Raw genomic sequence first — 25,932 nt, forward strand, 5'->3', positions numbered from 1 at the left:
TCAACATCCATCACATAGCTAATAAACAATCCAATTTCCATAAATAAACACAGTTTAAAAATTGTCACATAAATAGTCACTCTCCCTATCTCCATCTCCATATTAAAAGGTGCATCATGAATTAATTATGTAATGGCATTAGAATTCAAAACATAATGAATTAATTATGTAAAAAAAATTCTATCAAGAAGTCAATATTAAATAGATAATATACTAATCACATACCTCATACATTTCATTCCTCATCATCATGAACATCAAGATCATCATCATCATCATCATCATCATCATCATCATCATCATCATCATCATCATCATCATCATCATCATCATCATCATCATCATCATCATCATCGTCGTCGTCGTCGTCGTCGTCATCGTCGTCATTGTCATCCTTGTCGTCGTCGTCGTCATCATCATCATCATCATCATCATCATCATCATCATCATCATCATCATCATCATCATCATCATCATCATCATCATCATCATCAATCATCATCATCATCAACGTCTTCACCATCATCATCACCATCATCACCATCACCATCACCATCACCATCACCCCCATCAACAATCACCATCACCATCACCATCACCATCATCATCATCATCATCTACTTCTTGTTCTTGTTCTTCTTCATCATCATTGAGAAACTGTTGATCGTGATCATCATCCACTTCATCTTCTACTTCTTCGGTATCTTCTTCTTCCATTACATTATACATTATCGACCTTCCTCTTGGATCATGTCTAACAACAAATGACCAACTTGGTTTATGTGGAACCTTTGAGTAAAATACTTGCTAACATTGGCTTGGAAGAACATAGGGCTCATCCCCAACTGGTTCAAATGATCTTGTAATATCATTATAAAACCATTATCATGTTCAATAACGGTTCTATCAGGATCATTTTTATTCAATCGTACCTTGTACCATTTGACGACGGACAAAACTAATTTGAACGAATTAAAGTCACACTCAAGTATATCATCCAAAATGCCATAGTATCGATTTTGAGACTGTTGAGGATGTATGTCATTTCTCGATAAAATATTTGTCACCTCAAAGACTGGAGTGATGCCAGAATCACAAGTTTTCTTCATATCATCCAACTTTTTTATGCAAAATTTATGACCATTGTAGCACATAGCGTTGTGGTGTTTGACCTGCGATATGTCAAACATGTAAAATTTATTGCATTGTGAGTTGATAAAGATAAGGGTAATTAATAAATTTATACGTACCTATTTATCTCTTAAACCATATGCTAAATCAATTTCCCTTTGCGTAACATTAGAATCTCAATTACGATGTGCTTCTTTAACCAATGAAGCCACACCTTCCCATGTTAATGTGCATCCAGAATGTTGACAACATTCAATCCATACCGTCATCCAATCAATATTGTTTGAAATATACAAATGTAGTGCATCCCACTCTCGACCAACTGTACAAAAAATAAATAGATGTCTTACAATCGATTTATTTTGAAGATCAAGAATTAATTAACTACAATAACATCTTATAATTACCTCTCACTTTCCTTAATCTACCTTCCCCATCAAGTACTCCCCTTCGAATTTGTTAATGGTGTTGGGATCCCAAATGCGATCCACGTGGTTCTTTGCTACAAACTTAGGAAGATATTTAGAAATGTACACCATAGTCTGGTATACCATATATCCCTCCACCATAGAACCCTCAGGATGTTCTCTTTGTCAAACCAATGCCTTCAAAAATTTCAAGTGCCTCTCAACCATCCACATTGACGTAGTGTGTACAGGTCCACACAATTCAATCTCCTCAACTTGGTGTATGAGGTAGTGTTCTTGTGCATTGAAAAAAGATGGAGGTAGACACTTTTGCATTTCACACATTAAATGAGGAATTTTTCTCTTCCAATATTTTATATCGTCTTTATGAATTTCTTTACATGACAACCACCTACAAGGTATTCAAGACACAAAAAAATATATTACATAATAAGTAAAACAAATCACAAATATAATATCTATACAACGAACTAAACAAATATCACTACTTACCTCATGTATTTTTCAAGATCATATATGACTTGCTTGACATTATTGTCGAAGTCGTCTAGGAGAGATAGAGGTAGAATGTACTGCAACAATTATAAAATTATCTTTTCATTTTTTTGTAACATAATGAAAAGTAAACATATGCGCAGTACTTAAATACATACTAAAAACACAAGAACATGAATTACCTTAATGAAGGTATGCCAATCACGCGTTTTCAACCTTGGCCCAAATTCACTTTTCTTTGATATGAGATTGTTTATGTTCGCAACAAATCCTGTGGGAAATCAAATTTTTCATATGACTTCTTTTATAGCATTGCTTTGCTGGTCCGTTAATAACCAAGGAAGCTCACTTATATTAATCTGGTCTCCATGGCTATTTGATTGAATGACATTTATCATTGCATGATTGGAATCCTGAATGTCACTACATATTTTGACAAATTTTTCTTTGTCACACCTTCCATCCAATATTTTCCATACTATCTCTGTTATATTCTTTCCAATATGCATACTATCAAACAAATGAACAATTTGTAATTGCTCGTAGTAGGGCAACCTACTAAATTGTCGGGGATAACTTTTTAGTCCCTTAGGAAGGTGGTCATTTATGCCTTCATGACCTTCATGATCATCAATCACATCATTAGTAAACAAAACAAAATAGAAAAGATGTTTTATGACAAACGAATAGATGGAATGGCATTACCTTGATGATTAATTCTATTATATTCCAACTTCCACAGGTGAGGTGTCATTCTTCATGGCTTCGATGTATTCTCTTCTTTCCCATTGAAAAGATGTTTTTCAGTATTTTGATACTTATGATTTTTGTGGAGAAAGTTCCTATACTCATCAAACACTTGCTTTCCTAAACTTTTTGAATGACGAGATATCATATTTGGACCACAAAGAGGACATGCAAATTTTCCCTTTGTTTGAAGACCTACAAGATAAGGTATAATTGGATTAAATATGATAATTTTTTGAATTATAATGTTCATGCACAACTTAAACACTATAACATACCGCAAAAATGTGTTAGCCCCGGGGCATCGTGTATTGTCCATAGAAGCATCACATGGAATTGAATTTGTCTTTGTCCTATTGGTCTAGAGACGTCATACATAGTGACACCATTCCATAACTCTAGCAACTCGTCGATAAGAGGCTCGATATATACATTCATATCTTTAACTTGGTACTTACCTAATCGAATGAACAAAAACATTACATAATTATTATGACCATTTTACTACAATATTTATAATTAAATTTAGACGACTGTGTTTAAATGATAAAATACTGGGAACAATCATTGCCAACATTATGTGCTCCCTTTTTATTGACATCCATGGAGGAATGCTATTGTTGATAACAAAAATAGGCCACACTGAGTAAATAGATCTCATCTCTCCAAATGGATTGACACCGTCTGTTGCCAATGAAAGCTTGAGATTACGAGGTTCTTCTTTAAAGTGTGGCCACTTTTCCTCTATGTCCATAAATGTTGAACCATCTGCAAGCATTCGAATAATGTCATCTCGACTTCTATTGCGTGCATGGTAATCCATAAATTGTGCCAAGCTAGTGCACTTGAATAATCGTTGCATACGTGGAATAATGGGAATATAGTGAAGAACCTTGTGAGGAACCCTTTTTGTTATTTGATCTGTTCGATATCTACTGATATGACATTCAAGGCATTCAGTTTGAAATTCATGTTGTTTGTGATATATAATATAATCATTGGGACAAGCATCTATTGCTTGATACTCCATTCCAATATCTTTCATAACGGTAGATAATTCTCGGTATGAGTGAGGTAGAATATTTGATAGTGGTAACAAAAACTCACCTATCAATCTACATCAAAAAAATATAATTTTTTATAATAAAGAATATTAATGGTACAACATGATTCACAGTTTATTATGACATATATGACATACCTTAACATAAGTGACATTGTTATGTTGGATAAACCATTCATAACCTTCAAGTTCACCAACAACAATACAGTGTAGAGAAGAGTTGCCTGCGAGCCTTCGTAAAGGGCCTTAGGTGCCTTCTCAAGTAGAGGGACATCATGAACAACATCAAGGTCATCTTCATCATCATGATCAGCTACGCGAGTACTAAATGATTCATGGATCAATGTATTTGTACCATCATCTTCAATTGTGTTTTCTGGCTCATGATCGTCATCTACCATGGGATCATTATCTTCAGCTTCGATATTCACACCTCCATGTTCGTCCACTTCAAAAACCATATTCCCAGGGTTGTGTTGATCCATACCATGTGCTCCGGGGTGCTTGACCTATATAAAATTGATAAACATAAATAAATTGTGATCATGATCTCATCATCACGTGATTTATTATGTATATAAATTATCAAAATGATTTAATGAAAAACTTACCAATAGATGATAATCATGTCCACCTTCAATGTGACCATGCAGCCTACAATGTTTCTTCGCTGTTTTGATTAGAAGTCTTCTAGTCTTTAACCCCTTACAAATTTTGCATAGACAATAACATTTTCCATCACCTTTTCTTTTCAAGTTAGACCACAATCTAGCAATTGTCTCCTTATTTTGTTGTTCGTTGATATTGTCTGACATGGTCTTTCTTCATAGGCAAGAAAATCGGGCTATAGAACTAGTTATATAGAAGTTGAAATGTTAGTTATGAAATCAAGTTTTAGTATACTATATTGAATTAGATTACTTGAAAATAGAAATTATCATCATCAAATTACTTGAAAATAGAAATTATCATCTTTGAACAAAGAATCTTATTGAATTTAGAATTCTTGTTTGCTTATAGTACATCACACAACATGGAAAACAAGAAATACTCAATAAATAACAGGATTCATTGATCTAGTATTATGACAATCTGCACTTGGCCTTCAATATTTTCTCTTCCTAACACTGTTTATCCATTACCTGTCAAGTACATAACTCTAAAACCTGTGGCTATTAAAATACATAAGACAATATTGTAGCATCTTATAATCATCTGTTATAAAACCAAAGCACTTGGGAGTGATTCTTTTGTTTTTCATAGTCTAGGAAAATGGTGTCTATTGAAGCCTTGAATAACTGACTAGAAAGATTTTTAATTCCTTTTCTTTTTCCTTTTGATTTTTTCACTATCACTTCCATCCTCTGATTCAGATGCCCTCGCCCTTTTCTTTCTTCTTTTTTTTTCATACTCATTGTCATGCTTTGAATTATTTTTCTTTCTTGGTGACTCCTTACTGCTCTCACTGTTAGTTTCACTCTCAAAATCCGAGTCTGATGTATCAGAATCTGGCGAACCTGATAAACTAGAAGAATCGTCATTAGAGGTAGATTCATCTAACTTAGGAATAGACTTTTGCTGCTGCATTACAAGCCTAGGCATATTCTTCAAATACTCACGTAAACTCTCAGTGATACCACCAAGACCAATAGAAGTAAATAAATTGATAGCAAACCATGAATTTTTGGGATTATCCTTTGGAGAAATTGAATCAAAAGACTCTTGCATTGTTGGATCGTTCAACCTTTCATTAAGAAACAATATACCAAGTTGCTCTGCCAGCTCCTGCAAGAGAATCTTTATAAAAAAATGGGAAGAGGAAGTATTATCTTCCTCTGTCAGATGTATATAAGCAAGACAATGCCATGGAAGAGCATCTATGCCAAGTAAGCGGGCAAAAAACTTTGCAACATTACGTAGTTTATTTGTTTCTAGTCTGTGTATCATAGAATACTGTTGTACAAAACACTTATCAAAAAATTCCTCATAAATTTTATTGATCATACAGAATCTTTGCCCAAGAAGACCATAATAATGAAGGTATGTTCTCTCTTGACTAGGTTCAAGCCTGATCTTTAGTAGCTTTTGACTAGCTTCCTCAAAATCAACACTTGACATGATTGTCAAATAAATTGTATGTCTTAAATCGACCAAGTTTGTCTCTATCTCATCCTGTATTCTCAGTGCTTCCTCACCTTCCTCTTCATCATCATCATCATCATCATCATCATCACCTAAATCATTCTCCCCTTCTGCTTCATCTGAAGAAGCATCTCCAAGGATATATTTCTTCAGTTTTTCATAGGTTGCCTCATGCTCTAAGAAATCAAGATCTAGCTTGAAAACATCCAAACCAACTTCTTGATAAAGTTCATCTTCTAGGAAAACTTCATGTGTTAACTGATTTGGACGCACAGTTGGATGACCCTCGAACTTAGCTTTGCAAATTGCAAAAAGGCCTTCAATTAAAAACTGTACTCGTTTGTCAATTTCCCCCTCATGGAGAATACCTCTAAATCTTTCAAAAATCCCATAGAGACCTTTGGGTGAAAGGTCTTGCAACAAAGAACCACATTCTTTCACGAACCCAACATCAACCTCTACATTGTCATCTGTGGGGTTCTCTAGTAAAAGGGTGAGAAGTTCCAAGGCAATGATCTCATGTGCAACTTGTTGATTCACTAAATGAGCTATGAATTTGGTTGCTGCAATCAACATGTGCTTGTCATTGCGTTTGTGTGCCCTCTTAAGCTACAAAATAATTATTTGCAAAAGTAGATTGCCAACTTCAGGAAATTTTTTATTTACCACAACAACCAATGCAGCAAAAACATCTATAAATCTAGGGGATGCCATTTGGGATTTCATACAAGACCTACAAAATAGACCCCTCCCACGGATGAGATTCTCTGTAAACAACTCTGGAATGATGTTCTTGATGTTAGATGCATTTACCTTGTTTGCTAACCCATTGATACTCTTCCAAAGGGCATCCCATGTCATGTACTAGTATTCCATATTGCTATTGTCTTCCACATATTTCATCATTTGAGCCAGCTTAAATGGGGGAATGTAAATACCCCCACTTCTTCCAACACCCTTCTCAGATCCTCTTACAACACCTTTGCCATTCCCATTATGAGATGGAGCAGACACAACACAAGAAGTTTTCACTTCCACTGCCTCTCTATCCCTCTTGTTTCTAGAAGCCCCTTTACCACTTAATTCATGCTTATTTATGTACATAAACCCATTAGGAAGCATGATTTTTTGCATATAAGCTCGCCCAAATATTTTACAATTATTTTTCATCAAGATTCCCTCAGGAGCTAGCAGATCCTACTTCCATACTTTAATTCTGTTTTCTCAAAGGACAATCCTAAAAATACATGCATTGCAAACAACTTTTTACACCTTTGTTGGTTGTGGTGGCATCACAGAGAGTTTACATCAATAAATGAAGAACATGCCAATGCTTTTAATGCAGTAGTAGAAGTATATCTTTTATTCAATATCTCTAGTGAAACCCCCATGATCTTTTGTTGGAGTAGAATTTGTTATATTCTAGAAAGGGTCTTGTCCTTTGTTGATGGGATATTCATCTACCTCAAGAAATAACTATTTGTTTCTACAACAAGAAGTGGAACTAAATGAAGATCTAGCACCATGAAATGAATCCTCAAAAGGATTACTATAGTTAGTTTTGGTAGATAATGATCTGGGTAAAATACTAATGTGGCTTTAGGAAACATTATGTACTAGCTTAGCATACTCTAACAACTTTGGTGCGACATGCTACATCCAATTAAGTCTCCATCGATATCTCTATTGTGTTTATGGATTGGGATTCAATGTACCCTTTTTATACACAGATTTTACTTTCAACTGAGGAGGTTTGTTGTTGGTATTTTGGTATGGTTTTGTCATTGATGTCAACACCTGCTAAATACACCTACTTTGGAGATCCAACAACATTCACCGGCAATCAGTAAACTGTTCAAAATAGTCACCGGTATATGGTTAAACGACAGGATATAATGTTCACCGGTACCTGCATCGACATGGAAGACACTTGGTAATATCGAAGACATCATGTGGACACTTTTCTTTGAAGTAATAATCATTGACATATTCTTATTTGCATATTTGCTTTTACCGACAAATAGGTCCAGGTTATCTAGGGTTACACCGGCAGGTTTATCTTTTCTAGATCAACATGGCACGCTATGGAGATGATTTATTATTGTTGTAAATACATTAAGCCAACATGTTCAATCGGTTATTGCATCAAATATTGTATTATTTGTAAAATGTTTTTATTGTAATATCTTGTAGAGCCGACCTACTAAAATTGGTCTTAAGGTATGGTATAAATGTAAGATCTTATTTGTAAGATCAAGTGTGGAATGTGAAAAAGATTTAAGGAAGGATATATGTGAGATCAAGCAGAGATATACATGAAGACATCATTTGAAGGTGAAGCTAGGTTTTTGTAGAAGCATATCAGCATTACACCGGTATTGAATCTGGCATATGAAGATGCTATTTTGTGCAGTACATTCTCATTGGATTTAACCATCCAACTGTAGTCAGTGTGACTCCCATTTGTGATTGAGCAGTGAGCTCTAGGCTATTGGCCTTTCTGCATGTACAGACCCCTCTTTGTACACTTACTATCTGCAGTAGTATCATTTGATTGTGGGTAAGGTTTCCCACCATGGTTTTTCCCCTTACAGGGTTTCCACATACAAATATTGGTGTCATGTGTTGTGGATGACTTTGTGCTTATGTTTCATGCATTAATTCTTACCGGTACAACAATTTTCTGTTAACACTGTTTACTGGCATACTTAACTGTCTTACCAATACTAAGCATTAAGTTGGTTAATAAGATTTTGGTTTGAATTTATTAGACAACTGATTCACCCCCCCCCTCTCAGTTGTCCCCGGGACCTACAATTGGTATCAGAGCCTAGTCCTCTTTTTGCAGAAGTTTAACAACTTGAGGAGATCTAATGTCTACTAATTATTTTAGAAAGGATAGTCCTAAACTTGATGGAACCAACTATGGAATATGGAAAATCAGAATGAAGACACATCTGAATTGCATTGGTAAAGATATCTGGGAAGTTACTAAGAATGGTTATACTGCTGCTGTAGCTCGTCAGACTGCTCCTATTAATTTAGCTAAAGACGAAGAAAATGATTGCAAAGCAAGAGAAGCACTTTTGAGCGCATTATCAGATCAACAAATCATGGGGTTATCAGATAGATCTACTGCAAAATTTATTTGGGATCATTTGGAAACACTGAATGAAGGGGATTCCACAGTCAAAATTGCAAAACTTGAAAGCTTCCGAGTCAGGTATGAACATCTGAAAATGGAAGAAGTTGAAAGAATTTCTTCTTTTATGGAAAGAGTAAATGAAATTGTTTTAGATATCAAATGTTGTTGAAGAACCTTGAGTGAAGATGAGATTATTTCAAAAATCTTAAGAGGTTTTCCACCGACATATAAAATGAAGGTTACTGCTATTAATGAGTTGAGAAAAATGCCTCATACATCAGTAACTAGGGATACATTGATTGGAAAACTTTTAGCTTTTGAAATTGAGGAATTTGGTCCAATTGCTACTATAAAAACTGATTTGGCCTTCAAAGCATCAACATCATCTACTCCATCTTTTGATAAATCAGACTGGAGAGCCTTTTATGCAAGAGAACTTGAAGAAACCAGGAAGGAGAATGAAGAGCCTGAAGAACTTGAAGCACTATTTGCAAGAAAAATGCAAAAAGGTCCAATTGGAAGTAAGTATGAAGGTAAAGCACCCTTTAAATGTTTCAACTGCAATAAGATTGGTCATATGGATTCAAGATGCCCTGATAGACATGCTAGACTAAGAGAAGAAGCTAGAAGGACATACAAACCTAATCCTGAATATCAGAGATACAAATTTAAGAAAAACAAAGATAAATCTTGTTACATTGCTGATGAAGGTGTGATTGATGATTCTGATGAGGATCCAATAGACAATGGATGGGTCTTTGTTGCTATAATAGAAGATCAACTGGTACCTATTGCTCAACTGGTAGAACAAGCCCTAGAGCTAAAGTTGAATCAAAGGATGAATGGGTTATTGACTCAGGATGCTCACATCACATGACTGGAGACAAAGGTAAATTCTTGAACTTTCAAGAATACAATGGAGGTTTAGTAAGATTCAGAGATGACAAAGCTTGTTCAATCAAAGGCAAGGGTTCAATATCTCTTGATGGTAAACATAACACTGACAATGTTTACTATGTTGAAGGATTAAAACATAATCTTTTAAGTGTTGGCCAATTAGTTGAGAAAGTTTTTCAGTTACAATTTAAAAATGGAAAATGCAAAATCATGAATAGAATTGGTTTGGAAATTGCAACCGGTAATCAAACTAGAGCTAATATCTTTCATTTGAATAACAGTGAAAAGGATGCTTAATTGCTCATATAGATGAAAGTTGGCTATGGCATAAAAAACTATGTCATGTAAATTTTGATTGCATGGTAAAAATCAGTACTTCTAAGGCAGTTAGAGATCTACCTAAAATTATGAAACCTCAGAATACAATTTGCAAGGAATGTCAATTTGGAAAACAAGTTAGAGCTAGTTTCAAAAGTATTCCAGAAAAATCTAATAATGCTCTTGATTTAATCCACACTGATTTATGTGGTCTGACTAGATCTAAAAGCTTACAAGGTGATAGATATTTCATTCTAATTATTGATGATTATTCTAGAATGTGTTGGGTTACTTTTCTCAGAGAAAAGTCAGAAGCACTTGGGAAGTTCAAACTATTCAAAGCAATGGTTGAAAATGAAACCGGTAAGAAAATTAAATGTTTAAGATCATATCAAGGAGGAGAATTCACATCCAGAGATTTTAATACATTCTGTGAAGTAAATGGAATCAAAAGACAGTTATCAGCACCTCGGACACCACAACAGAATGGAGTTGTTGAACAGAAAAATAGAACTATTTTGGATGCAGCAAGAAGTATGTTATCAGTAGAAAATCTACCACATGTGTACTGGAGAGAGGTAGTAAGCACTGTTGTCTATACATTCAACAAAGTTCACATCAAAGGTGAAACCGGTAGGACCCCTCATGAACTATGGTTTGGTAATACTCCTACTCTTAAGTATTTCAGAATTTTTGGAAGTAAATGTTATATTAGAAGAGATGAGTATATTGGCAAGTAGGATCCTAGAAGTGATGAAGGGATATTTCTTGGTTATTCATCTAAGAGTAAAGCTTATAGATGTTTTAATAAAAGATTACAAAAAATTGTTGAGCGTACAAATGTAAAGATTGATGAACAATTCAGAGGAACTTCAAGGTACATAGACTCTGAACTGGTAACAGAAATTATGAAAAATGAACAAATAGTAAATCCACCGGTATAGAATGATGATCCAGTTACTCCGGTATCATCAGAGGATACCACAGTAATTGAAGAACAACAACAGACTAAGACACCCCGGTATGTAAGACTAAATCATTCTGAAGATCAAATAATTGGAAGCAAATTTAAAGGAGTCATGACAAGAGGAAGATTGGCAAATGAAGAGGTATGTCTTATTTCTCAAATTGAACCATTATCTATCAATGAGGCATGTGAAGATAAATTTTGGATTAAAGCTATGGAAGAAGAATTAGGACAAATTGAGAAAAATAATACTTGGACATTAGTTCCCCGACCTAAAAATAAAAATGTAATTGGAACCAAATGGGTATTTAGAAACAAACTCAATGAAGATGGTAAGGTTGTCTAGAATAAAGAAAGACTAGTGTGTAAGGGATATTCTCAGAAAGAAGGAGTTGATTACAATGAAACCTTTGCACCAGTAGCCAGAATTGAGGCAGTTAGATTATTCTTAGCCTTTGTAGCTGACAAGGATTACAAAGTTTATCAAATGGATATTAAATGTGCATTTTTGAATCGAGATCTTGAAGAGGAAGTTTATATTGAACAACTTGATGGATTTTATTTGACAGATGACAATGATATGGTTTGCAGATTAAGAAAAGCTCTGTATGGACTAAAACAAGCTCCAAGAGCCTGGTATGCAAGATTGGATAAGTATCTTTTAAAAATTGGTTTTACTAAAGGAAATGCAGATAGCAATTTATATTACAAAGTAACTAATGATGACATCTTGATTATGGAAGTATTTGTTGATGATATAATCTTTGGAGGAGAAGATGGATTATGCAAAGAATTTTCTCTTAAAATGGAGCATGAATTTGAAATGTCTATGATTGGAGAAATAAAATTCTTTTTAGGATTGCAGATTTTACAGACTGATAAAGGCATATTTTTGAGTCAATCTAAGTACTTGAAAGAGCTACTTAAGAAATTTGGGATGGAAAACTCTAAACCGGTAAGCACACCTATGACTACAAATGGCAAATTATCTCAAAGGGATGAATCTACACCTGTCAATCCAACTAGATACAAATCTATGATAGGAGGTTTACTATATTTGACACAAACCAGACCTGATATTATGAATGCAGTATGTATAGTTTCTAGATTTCAGAGTAATCCTAAGGAAAATCATGAATCAACAGTAAAAAGGATTTTCCGGTACTTACAAGGCACAACAAATCTTGGATTATGGTATCCGAAAGATGAAAATTTTGATCTATATGCATACACAAATGCAAATTGGGCAGGAGATGTGGATGATAGAAAAAACACCATTGGAGGAGCATTCTTTCTTGGAAAGAGATTAGTTTCTTGGTTAAGTAAGAAATAGAGTTGTACATCTTTATCAACAACAGAATCAGAATATGTTGCAGCAGCAACAAACTGTACACAGGTACTTTGGCTTAAGCAAATGTTGAAAGACATAAAGGTAAAATGCAAGGAACCTATTACTATATATTGTGATAACACTGCAACAATTGATATATCTAAGAATCCAGTATTACATTCTAAAACAAAACATGTTTCTATCAAACTAAATTTTCTAAGGGAAAAAGTTGAAGAAAAGGAAATAAAACTGGTTTATGTGAATACTAAAGAACAGCTTGCAGATATTTTTACAAAACCTTTGCCTAAGGAAACTTTTGAGTATCTCAGAGATCAGCTCGGAGTCTTACCTCCACCGGTAGAGACTTAGACAGTTGATGATTGTCATCAACCAACAGAATTAAATGGACAAATCTTTTATTCTGGTATTTGATGAGGAAGCTACTTCTTAGGGGGAGTAGTTGGTATATTGAATTGGTTGGTATTGTAAAGCAGAAAATCGGTCGAACCCGAGAGAGAAGGGAGGTTGCTAGGGTTGATGGTTTTCACTTGGGAGACTTTACATTCAAAAGAGGGGTTGAAACCCACAAGATCCAATCCCACACAAGGCAAGATTGGATTCTAAATGAGTTTCAAGGGTTAAGACAGCAAGGCTACCCTCTTTTGTAAAGAATGTTGATAGAAGAATTAAGCTAGGAATGCATAGAAAGTGAGAAAGATTCGCTTATAAACTGAGATAGGGATATAGGATGAAGCTGCGGACCTGGAATTAGCAGTAAAATGTCGATACGGCGCTGTCCTGCAAATTTGAGCAAAAGTTGACGGGACGATGGCGCCCGACGTGCACACGGTCCTCCGAAAAATCCGCGAAACGAAGGGGGATCTGTTCGTCTCTGCACAAGGATTCCAGATCTTCAATTTCAGCCGCGTACCTGCAACCTACACACAGAAAAGTGAAGACGATTGGGGGGTTAGGGATTAGGGGTTTGCCTTTAGGTCAAACCCCGGTTTTGGAATTAACCAAGTAATGAGAAATGCTGTAAATGTAAATGTCTGTAATGTAAAACAAGTACTAATACCTTGTTGTAAGGATGTTTGTATCTTTATGTGCGAAGGTATAGATGTTGTTGTTTGTTGTATGTTGTAGTATGTAGTAAGTGATCTCCTCTTCAATGGTTGAATCCTTGTCTTGAATGCAACACTTAGCCTTGAATGGAGACTTATAATGATCTATTGCTTGAAGGAATGTTTGAATGCTTGAATGCTTGAATGTCGTTTCCACGCTTGTACACATATGTCCTTCTTACCAAATGAGAGAGGAAAATGTAGTTTATATACTTGTCAATTAGGGCTAATAGACTGATTTTCCTGACCTTAGGCCAACCAGGAAATGATAATTTCCAATTTGCAAACAAAAGACCCGAAGTCCCATAGGAGACTGGGCCCAAAATAGAGCCAGGGACCAGGGCGTTAGGCGCTCTGGTCCCACCTCCCAAGACAGCAGGGTGCAAAGGAGGTTTAGGCCAGGGTGCTTGAAAAATGCAGTTTTTGGTGTCGTGGACAAGTTTCGGGGTCTCCATTCAGGTTCCGTGTTGCGTCGCCATCGTGAAGACCGAAATGCAGTCGAAATTGCAAGTGTCACAATTTTAGGATGCTACATTTAGCCCCCACTTTAGCGGGAGTATGTATGCTCATACTTCCGGTAAAGTACAAGGAAACAACATTGAAAGACTTTCACCACGTCAAGGAGGCAAGACACACCAAGCCCCCAGTGGACTAAGGATCTTATGACTTCGATTGACAAAGTAAAAGGGAAGATCATGAGGGAGAACCATGACTGTCAGTAGTAAGGTTCCCTCACTATGAGTCATGCAAAAGAAATACCAAAAATTTTCAAGGCAAAGCTAAGTTCGCCAAGAGATTTTCAAGTATCTTGAAGGGATAGACAGGGTGTATGCCCCCCTACGTTAAAGCGATCGCACACGCCTCAACGGGGGTGATTGTTTTAACGTAGTGATACACATAAGAAATGAGAAGGGAAAGGAGCACGTTATCACAAAGATTTAGCCCCCAAGTGTGAGATAAACCCAAGGATAATAGACACAAAACACGAATCACGAGGTGACTTCGCTTTCCTCAGGGTCAGTATGCTGTATGATAAGTCATGTATATATATCATATGTATGTATGCATAATTGTTCTTCATTCCCCAATCAAGGAAGTCACCTAGAAGAAGGGAACACATGTGTCTTTTGAGTCAACATGAGAGAGACCAAAAGAGATCTCAATGCTTTGCATTGTCCTCAAGTAGACAACACCAAGGACAACAAATAGAAGAATGAGAGGAACACATAGAAGAAGTAACACAAGAGAGGAGGAGAGAATCTGCTATGCTAATGTAACTAGTCTAGCACGTCATCTACCCCCCGATCTTGCTGATCAATGTTTCGGGAAGGCAGGGAACACGCTAGAGGAAGAACATCCAACACAGCAGATGGAGCTATCACAAGATCCAAACAAGGGCTATGTTCGTGTCCCGAGCCACGTTGTTCTTGTCTAGGAGCTAGGATAAGTGCTTTAGAAAATTCATTAGATAAATGGTTATCAATATCAACAAGTTCATATTCACTATCAGAAGCAAAAGGAGTAACATGTTCATCATGAATAACATTTTCATCTATAGCATCATCAAGATTTATAAAAATAGGATCTTTAACTTGCATAGGATCAAGACCATCATGCATCTTATGTTTAGGAGATTTAGGCTCAATTTTTGGCTGAGGAGAAAATGGAATAATGCTTGTTGAAGGTGTTTTTGGAGATTGTAAAGTTTGATAAGCAGCTGCTTGAGCTCTAAGACGACGCTTCCGTCGGCGTTCACGTGCAGAACGATTTCGTCTAGTCTTAGTAGGAAGTGGAGAAGATTGAGGAGGAGGAATGTTCTCATCCTTATCACTTGGGTGTTTAGGTTGTGGTCTTTTAGGCTGGAAAATAGGAGAAGAAGAAGGTCTCTTCTCTCTATAAAAAGCAGGAGGAGGAACTGCTCCATATAAAGGAGGAATTTTTGGTTTAGGAAGAAGACCAAGTCCATCATGACGAGGAGGTATAGGTCTACTTTTAGAAGGTTTATTAGGCATAGATATAGTCACATCCATAGGGATGGGTTGGGAATCTTCTTGAGGAAAGACATTAGTTTTATCTTTCAAAGGAAGAACTTCCTTCTCAAGAACGATAGGAATATCAAGTTTAGGTGTTCTAGGTTCACTTAAAGATAAGATCATATCTGTTTTCCATTTTTTATAAGATTTGAAAAGATGATCACTTCGCGGAGGAAGAGATTGGAATTGTTTAGGCCAAAAATAATCAATAGGAATGCTAGAGGTTCTTTCAGCTGGTTTAAAGAGACTATGATTGACAGTAACAACTTCACCATTATGGGGAAATTTCAAACATTTATGAATAGGAGAAGCAATAGCTTTCATGGAAGATAGCCAAGGATAGCCAAGCTTCACACGAAATTGTTCAGATGAAGGAATAATAGCAAAGCTCACATCAAGGGATTTATTATGGACCTCAATAGGTAATGTAATAGAACCAATTGCAGGAGAAGAAAATGCATCAAATAATTTCACAATCACATCCATTTTGTCATATATCACTTGATTCAATCGCAAAGTAAAAAGAAATTCTTCAGTAATAACATTAACCATGCACGAAGGATCAATAAGCACTCCACGACAAGGTGTATTCTTGACTTTTGCAACTATGTATAAAGGACCATCGGGTGCCCTGATAGTTTCACTAGAATCAAATGTGATGGAAGGTTCTTTAGGGTTTTCTTGCTGCTCTACAAAGTTAATCACATTCGGAGTCATAGACACAAGACCATCAGATGAGAGAGAGGAATCATTAGCCTCAATCGCATTAGAGGTATGAGAAGGTAATGGATCAGTAAAAATCTGAAGATTTTGGTTAGGAGGAGCTATAGATGTATTGCCTTTATCATTCACTCCAGAAACAAAGATAGTATTATTATCAATCAAATCTTGAATTTTACCCTTTAAAGAAAAACATTTTTCTGTATCATGCCCAGGCTGACGATGAAATTGACAAAAAGATTTGTTATCAAAATAAGGTGAAGTAATCTTTGCAGGATCAATTTGCCTTATAGCAGGAAGAGTAAGCACATTTTGTTCCAATAACTTATTCATAATACTATGGAATGATTCATTCAAAGGAGTATACTTTCTTTCTTTCTTGAAAAATTTAGAAATAGGAGGCACACCTGATGCTGCATTCACATTGTTGTTGATGATGTTTTCATTGAATTTGATGGAATCTCTGTTCGGTTTAAACTTCCCAAATGGTTGTTGACTACTATCACCCTTATCACTCGGAGCCATAGGATGTGATTGTTCCATTTGACTCACAGTCAGTTGATAATTGTGAAGAGTTGCACACAACTGTTGGAAATAAGTAAACTCAGAAAATAGAAGTTTGTCTCGAATATCTTTTTGTAAATTAGAAATAAAGATTCTTTGAATATCATTGTCAGGCACAGGAAAAGAAATTTGAGCATACAAATGCTTATATCTACCAATGAAATCAGTCACTTTTTCTTTAACACCTTGTTTACAATGCATTAAATCAATCAAAGTAACTTTAGGACTTATATTGTTTTGAAATTGTTGAATGAAAGCATTTGCAAGTTGTTCAAAAGAAGTAATAGAATAAGAAGGCAACGAGCAATACCATTGTAGGGCTTTGTCTCTTAATGTTCTAGTAAACAGTTTTGCAAGCAACCTTTGGTCATAAGCAAAATCAGTACATAGTGTTTGAAAAGTCTTAACATGTGTCAGAGGATTTCCTTTACAATTATAAAGCTCCAAATGCGGGATTTCAACATGTTTAGGAGGGATAGCTCGAACAATGTCAAGAGAAAGTGGGCTCGCAACATCAAATGTGGGCACACTAAACTTAGATTGATTCATAGAGGCAATTTGTTGCTGTAAAGAAGAGACAAATTGTGCAAGATTGTTAATGGTCGCTTCAGTCGAAGAATTCATATTAGATGTGTTAGATTGAGATGGAGGTGTTATGTTATTGAAAGAAGGTAAAGAGTAAGGTGGTGGGACACTATGCTAGTTAGTCATAGGAGATGATTGGACAGGAGGAACACTACAAGGAGGAATGGAATGATTGAATGAATTGCCCCCTTGCGTCATGTTCATTTGTGGAGATGTAATAGGGACACTCATTGAAGGAATGAATGAAGAAGTCGGATTGAATGAAGGAAGAGGGTTAATTGAAGAAGGAGGATTGCCCCCATGACTGGTAATCATAGGAGGAATATCTTGTATAGAAGTAGTCATTATGTTTGATGTAAAGGTAGGTATGCTAGCAATAGAAGTTGTCAAAGGGATAGAATGATTAACTTGTGTAGGAGGTTGTGTATAACCTAAAGATTCGGCACAACTCTTTATAGACATCACATTCAAATCCACAATGTGTGCAATACCACGCAAAATATCAATTCCATTCTTATCACTTTGAACCATATGTTTTAGACCCTCAATTAATGAAAGAGCTTGACTATCGGGGTATTCTTGAGACATCCATTGTCGAAAATCGTCAAATTGATTATCCAATTTCGAAAGTTGTTCCACAGAAACCTCATGGAGAGCTTCTTCATCATTAGGAGGATTAGAGGAATTACCCATGTCCTCGTTAAAAAGGCTATTCAAATTAGGTTCCATCTCCTCGGTAATTAAACCTCGGAAAGACTTAATTCTATGGCTTCGTCTAATGGGAATAGTGTAAGTAGGGCTTACTGTTGTAAAACTCATGCACTAGAAAGAGAGAGAAGATTTTGAATTTAGAGGTAGCAATTTTCAGTAAAATCAGCCAATCTTCTAGATTTAAGCTGTTAAATGCAATCACGACAATCTCCTGAAATTTCGGAAAAAATGTCAGGGACCGTGGCGCTCGGAGTGCACACGGTCCCGGCAACTTTTTTCAAAATTTGCAGGGATGAAAGTTATGATGATTTTAGAGCTAATCTGAAAAAATTGAGTGATTTTACGATTTGTAGATAGGCCAAATTAAAGTTGCAATCTCAAAATTGAACACTACCAAGATTGTCAAAAAATGCAAAATTTGAATTTTGAAAAAGAGAGGGAAACTAAAATTTTGAATTTTATGATTTTAGAGGGAATGTCAAAAGCAATGCAAATTTTGAAATTCAAAAGTTGACTCAATTTCACGCAAAATTCAATTTTGAAAGCGGAAATCAAAGTTGTTGTAATTAAGCACTTAATTTCAAAAGTCACAAATTGCAAAAATTTGAATAAAGCACTGAAATTTTTAATGAATGCTAACACACTTTTCAGATTTAGGACAGTAAGAACACAATTTTGACACAAAATTTCAATTTCAACAATTTTTGAATGATTAGAAGCCCTAAACCAAGCAATCACAAGACCAACTTTGACTGCAATTTTGAAAGTGTTATAATTGATAAAATCAGCCAAAATTCTGGATTTTAGCAGAAAAATACAGTAAGATCTAGCTCCCGAAATTTCGGAAAAAATGTCGTGGACGATGGCGCTCGGAGTGCACACAGTCCTCGCAACTTTTTTCCAAATTTTCAGGGATGAAAGATATTGTGATTTTATTGTGGAATCCAAAGTTACAGCTGATTTGGAAATGTTTTGATCAGTGAAATTGTCGGACAAAGTTTGAATCAAGAGGGTTTCAAAAATTAGGGTTTTGACACTTAACCACTTAATTTTCAAAATTAAAGCACATATATGAATTGATAATTTGTAATAGAAGGGCAGATCTGAAATAAGCATTAACAATTTCACAAGTTCAATTACCCAAAAAGAAAATTTTAGGGTTTTTATGCAATCAACCTCTAAAATTTGCAAAAGATCAAACATGGAAATGTAATCAAGGAATCCAATTTTCAGATCTAACCATGAATAATCAGAAAGGATGTTCACGTCGGGTTCACCAAAATGTAAAGCAGAAAATCGGTCGAACCCTAGTTGCTCTCCCCTCTTCCAACTCCGAGGAGAGAGAAGGGAGGTTGCTAGGGTTGATGGTTTTCACTTGGGAGACTTTACATTCAAAAGAGGGGTTGAAACCCACAAGATCCAATCCTACACAAGGCAAGATTGGATTCTAAATGAGTTTCAAGGGTTAAGACAACAAGGCTACCCTCTTTTGTAAAGAATGTTGATAGAAGAATTAAGCTAGGAATGCATAGAAAGTGAGAAAGATTCGCTTATAAACTGAGATAGGGATATAGGATGAAGCTACAGACCTAGAATTAGCAGTAAAATGTCGATACGGCGTTGTCCTGCAAATTTGAGCAAAAGTTGACGGGACGATGGCGCCCGGCGTGCACACGGTCCTCCAAAAAATCCGTGAAACGAAGGGGGATCTGTTCGTCTCTGCACAAGGATTCCAGATCTTCAATTTCAGCCGTGTACCTGCAACCTACACATAGAAAAGCGAAGATGATTGGGGGGTTAGGGATTAGGGGTTTGCCTTTAGGTCAAACCCCAGTTTTGGAATTAACCAAGTAATGAGAAATGCTGTAAATGTAAATGTCTGTAATGTAAAACAAGTACTAATACCTTGTTGTAAGGATGTTTGTATCCTTATGTGTGAAGGTATAGATGTTGTTGTTTGTTGTATGTTGTAGTATGTAGTAAGTGATCTCCTCTTCAATGGTTGAATCCTTGTCTTGAATGCAACACTTAGCCTTGAATGGAGACTTAGAATGATCTATTACTTGAAGGAATGTTTGAATGCTTGAATGCTTGAATGTCATTTCCACGCTTGTACACATATGTCCTTCTTACCAAATGAGAGAGGAAAATGTAGTTTATATACTTGTCAATTAGGGCTAATAGACTGATTTTCCCGACCTTAGGCCGACCAGGAAATGATAATTTCCAATTTGCAAACAAAAGACCCGAAGTCCCATAGGAGACCGGGCCCAAAATAGGGCCAGGGACCAGGGCGCTGGGCGCCTTGGTCCTGAAGGACCAGGGCGTTGGGCGCTCTGGTCCCACCTCCCGGGACAGCAGGGTGCAAAGGAGGTTCAGGCCAGGGTGCTTGAAAAATGCAGTTTTTGGTGTCGTGGACAAGTTTCGGGGTCTCCATTCAGGTTCCGTGTTGCGTCGCCATCGTGAAGACTGAAATGCAGTTGAAATTGCAAGTGTTGCAATTTTAGGACGCTACAGGTATTTTGTATGAACTTGACCTTTTGTGACTTTGGCATTTGATGTCAAAGGGGGAGAGATATATTGAAAAATGCATTATCTTTTTAAGGAGATATTGGTATGAGTGTTTGATATAATTACTCCCAGGGGGAGAATTGGTTTCTATACTTGGCATTTCTGTTTTGGCACTTTGATGGTTTTTCCATCTTGTGTTGCCATCAATGCCAAAGGGGGAGATTGTTGGTATTTTGGTATGGTTTTGTCATTGATGTCAACACCTGCTAAATACACCTGCTTTGGAGATCCAACAACATTCATCGACAATCAGTAAACTATTCAAAATAGTCACCGGTATATGGTTAACCGACAGGATATAATGTTCACCGGTACCTGCATTGACATGGAAGACACTTGGTAATATCAAAGACATCATGTGGACACTTTTCTTTGAAGTAATAATCATTGACATATTCTTATTTGCATATTTGCTTTTACCAGCAAATAGGTCTAGGTTATCTAGGGTTACACTGGTAGTTTTATCTTTTCCAAATCAGCATGACATGCTATGGAGATGATTTATTATTGTTGTAAATACATTAAGCCGACATGTTCAATCGGTTGTTGCATCGGATATTGTATTATTTGTAAAATGTTTTTATTGTAATATCTTGTAGAGCCGACCTACTCAAATTGGTCTTAAGGTATGGTATAAATTTAAGATCTTATTTGTAAGATCAAGTGTGGAATGCGCAAAAGATTTAAGGAAGGATATATGCGAGATCAAGCAGAGATATACATGAAGACATCATTTGAAGGTGAAGCTAGGTTTTTGTAGAAGCATATCAGCATTACATTGGTACTGAATCCAGCATATGAAGATGCTATTTTGTGCAGTACATTCTCATTGGATTTAACCATCCAACTATAGCCAGTGTGACTCCCATCTATGATTGAGCAGTGAGATCTAAACTGTTGGCCTTTCTGCATGTACATACCCCTCTTTGTACACTTACTATCTATAGTAGTATCATCTGATTGTGGGTAAGGTTTCCCACCGTGGTTTTTCCCCTTACAGGGTTTCCACGTACAAATATTTGTGTCATGTGTTGTGGATGACTTTATGTTTATGTTTCATGCATTAATTCTTACCGGTATAGCAATTTTCTGTTAACACAGTTTATCGGCATACTTAACTGTCTTACCGGTACTAAGCATTAAGTTGGTTAATAGACAATTGATTCACCCCCCCCTCTCTCAGTTGTCCCCGGGGCCTACATTTGTATGTACTTACTTGTCTTTCGATTGTATCCCTATTTGAAGAATTTCTTCTATCAACAAATCATTTGTTTTAAGTTGTACAAGTGGAAGCTTGAACATGCCTTCCATGCTAGCCTGGTTGATTCGTTCAACACCAACTTGTGCAACAAATCTTTAGAATTCCACTATTTCATTGAAGAGTGAGTAGTAGGGACAATCTAGGACACTTACAGAGGTTTTGCAAGAGAGATAAATTGATGTAAATATTATGGCTTAATAATGATCAATAGGTAAACAGATAAGAAACTCTCAATATCAAAATGACTTTCTTAATTGTCTTTACTAGAAATGGATAGATCTGCTAATAATGGCTTTATGACTGTATGTCAACTTTAGACTCAATCCAAGAAGAGCTAGAACTAATATGCGATATCTAGATTTATGATCTCTATAATATAACAATCCCATAATTATGTTTCAACACATCTATACCACAACACAAACATCATGCTAGTGTTCAACCATAGCAATTGATATCCTAATTATAGAATGTGAAATATGCACATAACTATGAATAAAGATTAAGAAAAACAAAGAAAGATGCTTATTGAAAACATAAATGACTAATGGACAAGAATTGAATTCATTGTAGATAGTTTTGAATATCAAATTCACTTATTTCTGTGCATTTAGTAACTCATGTACTTGTGGCCAACCATTTATCTCTTTCATAAATTAAACTTATTAAGAACATTAAATGGCCGAGTAATTATGTTTTAGTTGAAATTGAAAATAAAATATTTTATTTCAGGACAGCTCACACTATTCCCTATCATATTTTAGACTCTCAGTTTTGTTAGTAGTGGTTTGATGTCTTTGGAGCTGATCATTGCATTTCTTTAGTTACGTTTGCTAGCGTACTCCCAGCCTGTGCCAAAATGGGAGCTTTGGAACAGGGTATGGACATCCATCAAAGCATAAAAGATAGAGGAATTTTGTTAGATGTAGTTGCAACTTTTCTATTAGCATGTATGCAAAATGTGGAAGCATAGACAAGGCACGAGAACTATTTGACGGATTGCCTCAAAGAAATGTGGTTTCCTAGACTGCAATGATTTCCGGATATGCACAAAATGGATTTGTTGAGAAGGCTTTAGAAATTTTCAAGCACATGCAATCGGTAGGTGTAAAGCCAAATTCGACGACCGTTGCTACCATCCTCCCTGCGTGTGCCAAAATGGGAGATTTGGAATAGGGTATGGACATTCATCGAAGCATAAAGGAAAGAGGAATTTTATCAGATGTTGTAGTTGGAACTACCCTGGTAGACATGTATGCAAACTATGGAAGCATAGACAAGGCATGTGAACTATTTGATAGAATGCCTGAAAGAAATGTTGTCTCGTGGACTGCAACGATTGCTGGATATGCACAAAATGGATTTGTTGAAAAGGCTTTAGACACTTTCAAGCAAATGAAATTGGAAGGCATAAAGCCAAATTCCATAACCTTTGCCAGCATCCTCCCTGCCTGTGCAAAAATGGGAGCTTTGGAACAAGGTATGGACATCCATCAAAGCATAACGGATAGAGGAATTTTGTTAGGTGTTGTACTTGCAAATGCCTTGCTTGACATGAATGCAAAATGTGGAAACATGGACAAGGCTCGTGAATTGTTTGATACGATGCCGTAAAGAGATGTGATCTCATGTGAACAATCAACATGCACGTATACGAGAGGAAGGGATTCCTACTACAAAATTGAACGCTCACTCTTCAATCATAGTTCTATGGTTTTATGAGATTAAACTAGGGCCATTAACCACCACATGTATATTTTTTGCAACATGAAATTAAAAACTAAGGCAATTTGAATCTACCTCCTGTGCGGGATTGCAAGCAATGCCACAAATGCCTTCGATGCGGGTTTGATGTTCTTGGGGGTTGAAGTCACCACAGACACCTACGCGGGATTACAATGCACAAATGAATTCCCCTCTTCTTTTTTTTTAAGTAATGACCGTTGTCGTCGGAATTACGACGAACTCGAACACTTTTTTGAAAAAAAGAAAATTCTCATTGCTAATGCCTTCTTCGTGGAAACCAAATGGCAAATTGCCATTGGAATTACGATGAATGCGGACATTTTTTCAAAAATAAATCAAATTTGGCCACAATATACCTTCTTTGTCAGAAACCTCAGTCGGAAATCTAGTCCAAATGTATTAGTGTTTGTTTGTTTATGAACTTTTGTATACATATATATGTAATATGATTCTATTTAGGACAACCAATATCAACCATGAGAAAGAACAAGCGAGGAACAATGGAACAATGAGAGGATGAAAAGGAAAGACAAAGGCAACGTATGAAGAAATTACGTGACATTAAAATAATGGGACAAGAAGATATGTCATCCTCAACATCTCAATTTGATTTACCAAATGAACATAATGCACCTAATGCAATTGAAGAAGATAAATTTGATTTACCATATGAACTTAATGAAATTGAAGAAGATACCACATTGAATAATCAATTAAATGATGAACATACACCTGCTCTTTTTGATGAATTGAATGTACACAATGCACCAATCTTAACACCTCCTAGAATCATTCGTAGGAAACCAAAGTATCTAATTGACATTGGTGACAATATATTGAAGCCAATGCTTGAGAAAATGAATGAACGAACTTGTAGGAGAATGGTTAAAAGAATATGGCAAAACTAATTTGAAAATTTAAATCAAACTACAAGATATCAATTAATTGTTAAAATGATTAAAAATTTGAATTTTAGAGAGACAATGAAAATTCTAGGCCTAAGATCATTTGAAAGTAACAACGAAAGAACTATTGTAAGAAATCCATTTGATGCATATCAAGCTATTGGTTCAAAATTACATACTAAAGATTCTAATGCTACTCGATGTGTCATTACATCAACCATAATGAGCAAGAAAATAAAAAAAGATCATTTGATAAGTAAAACAAGTAATTCATTAAATGTTAGTAGAACAACATTAAGTAAATCATTATAGAGGCGAGGAAAAAATAGATGAACCTAACAATAATTCTCTTTGGGCATTCTCGGGTAGACTACCACGCAAAGACAAGGTTGTTGTTGATGCACTAAGAACATTAATTGAATTTTTTTGGCATGATAAAATAAGTGTTTTGCCCAACCAAAGAGATGTTGTTAGAAGGTGAATCGGGTCTACAAATCATGAGCCACATGCTAGACACTATTTGGATATGACTCAAACAAAATTGTATGAAAGATTCCTTGAAAATTTTCCTGAAATAAGAATTTCTCAAAGATTTTTTGAAATGGAAAAACCTTTTTGTATTAAGATTAATCATGTATGCACCACATGTTGTTGTAGGATGCATATTGAATTTCCCGTGCACTATGATATTTTTCGTCATATTTGTTCTACTTTGCACACTAACGATGTTTTGCAGGAATGCAATATACAAGCACCTCCTAAGTCAGTAAGAGAATTTATTTCAAGTGTGCTATGTAATAGACATGATGGTTGCATTTATTATAAAATGCCTTGTTTTGAAGGTTCTTGTGCTATATGTGGTGGTTTGCAACATTTACCAAGTTGTGTACATTTGGAGAGCACACATGAAATTGGTAGGAAACTAGTTTCTTTTGGAAAATACAAGACAGTCACATATGGAGTTAAAGATGGAAAAGATTTGAAGAGATGTGAGCTAATGAAAAATGATATATGTGTAGCTGAATTTATGAAAATCTTTCAAGAGAAAC

The sequence above is a fragment of the Cryptomeria japonica genome, chromosome 2, assembly GCF_030272615.1.
Source record: "Cryptomeria japonica chromosome 2, Sugi_1.0, whole genome shotgun sequence".
Classification (NCBI taxonomy): domain Eukaryota; kingdom Viridiplantae; phylum Streptophyta; class Pinopsida; order Cupressales; family Cupressaceae; genus Cryptomeria; species Cryptomeria japonica.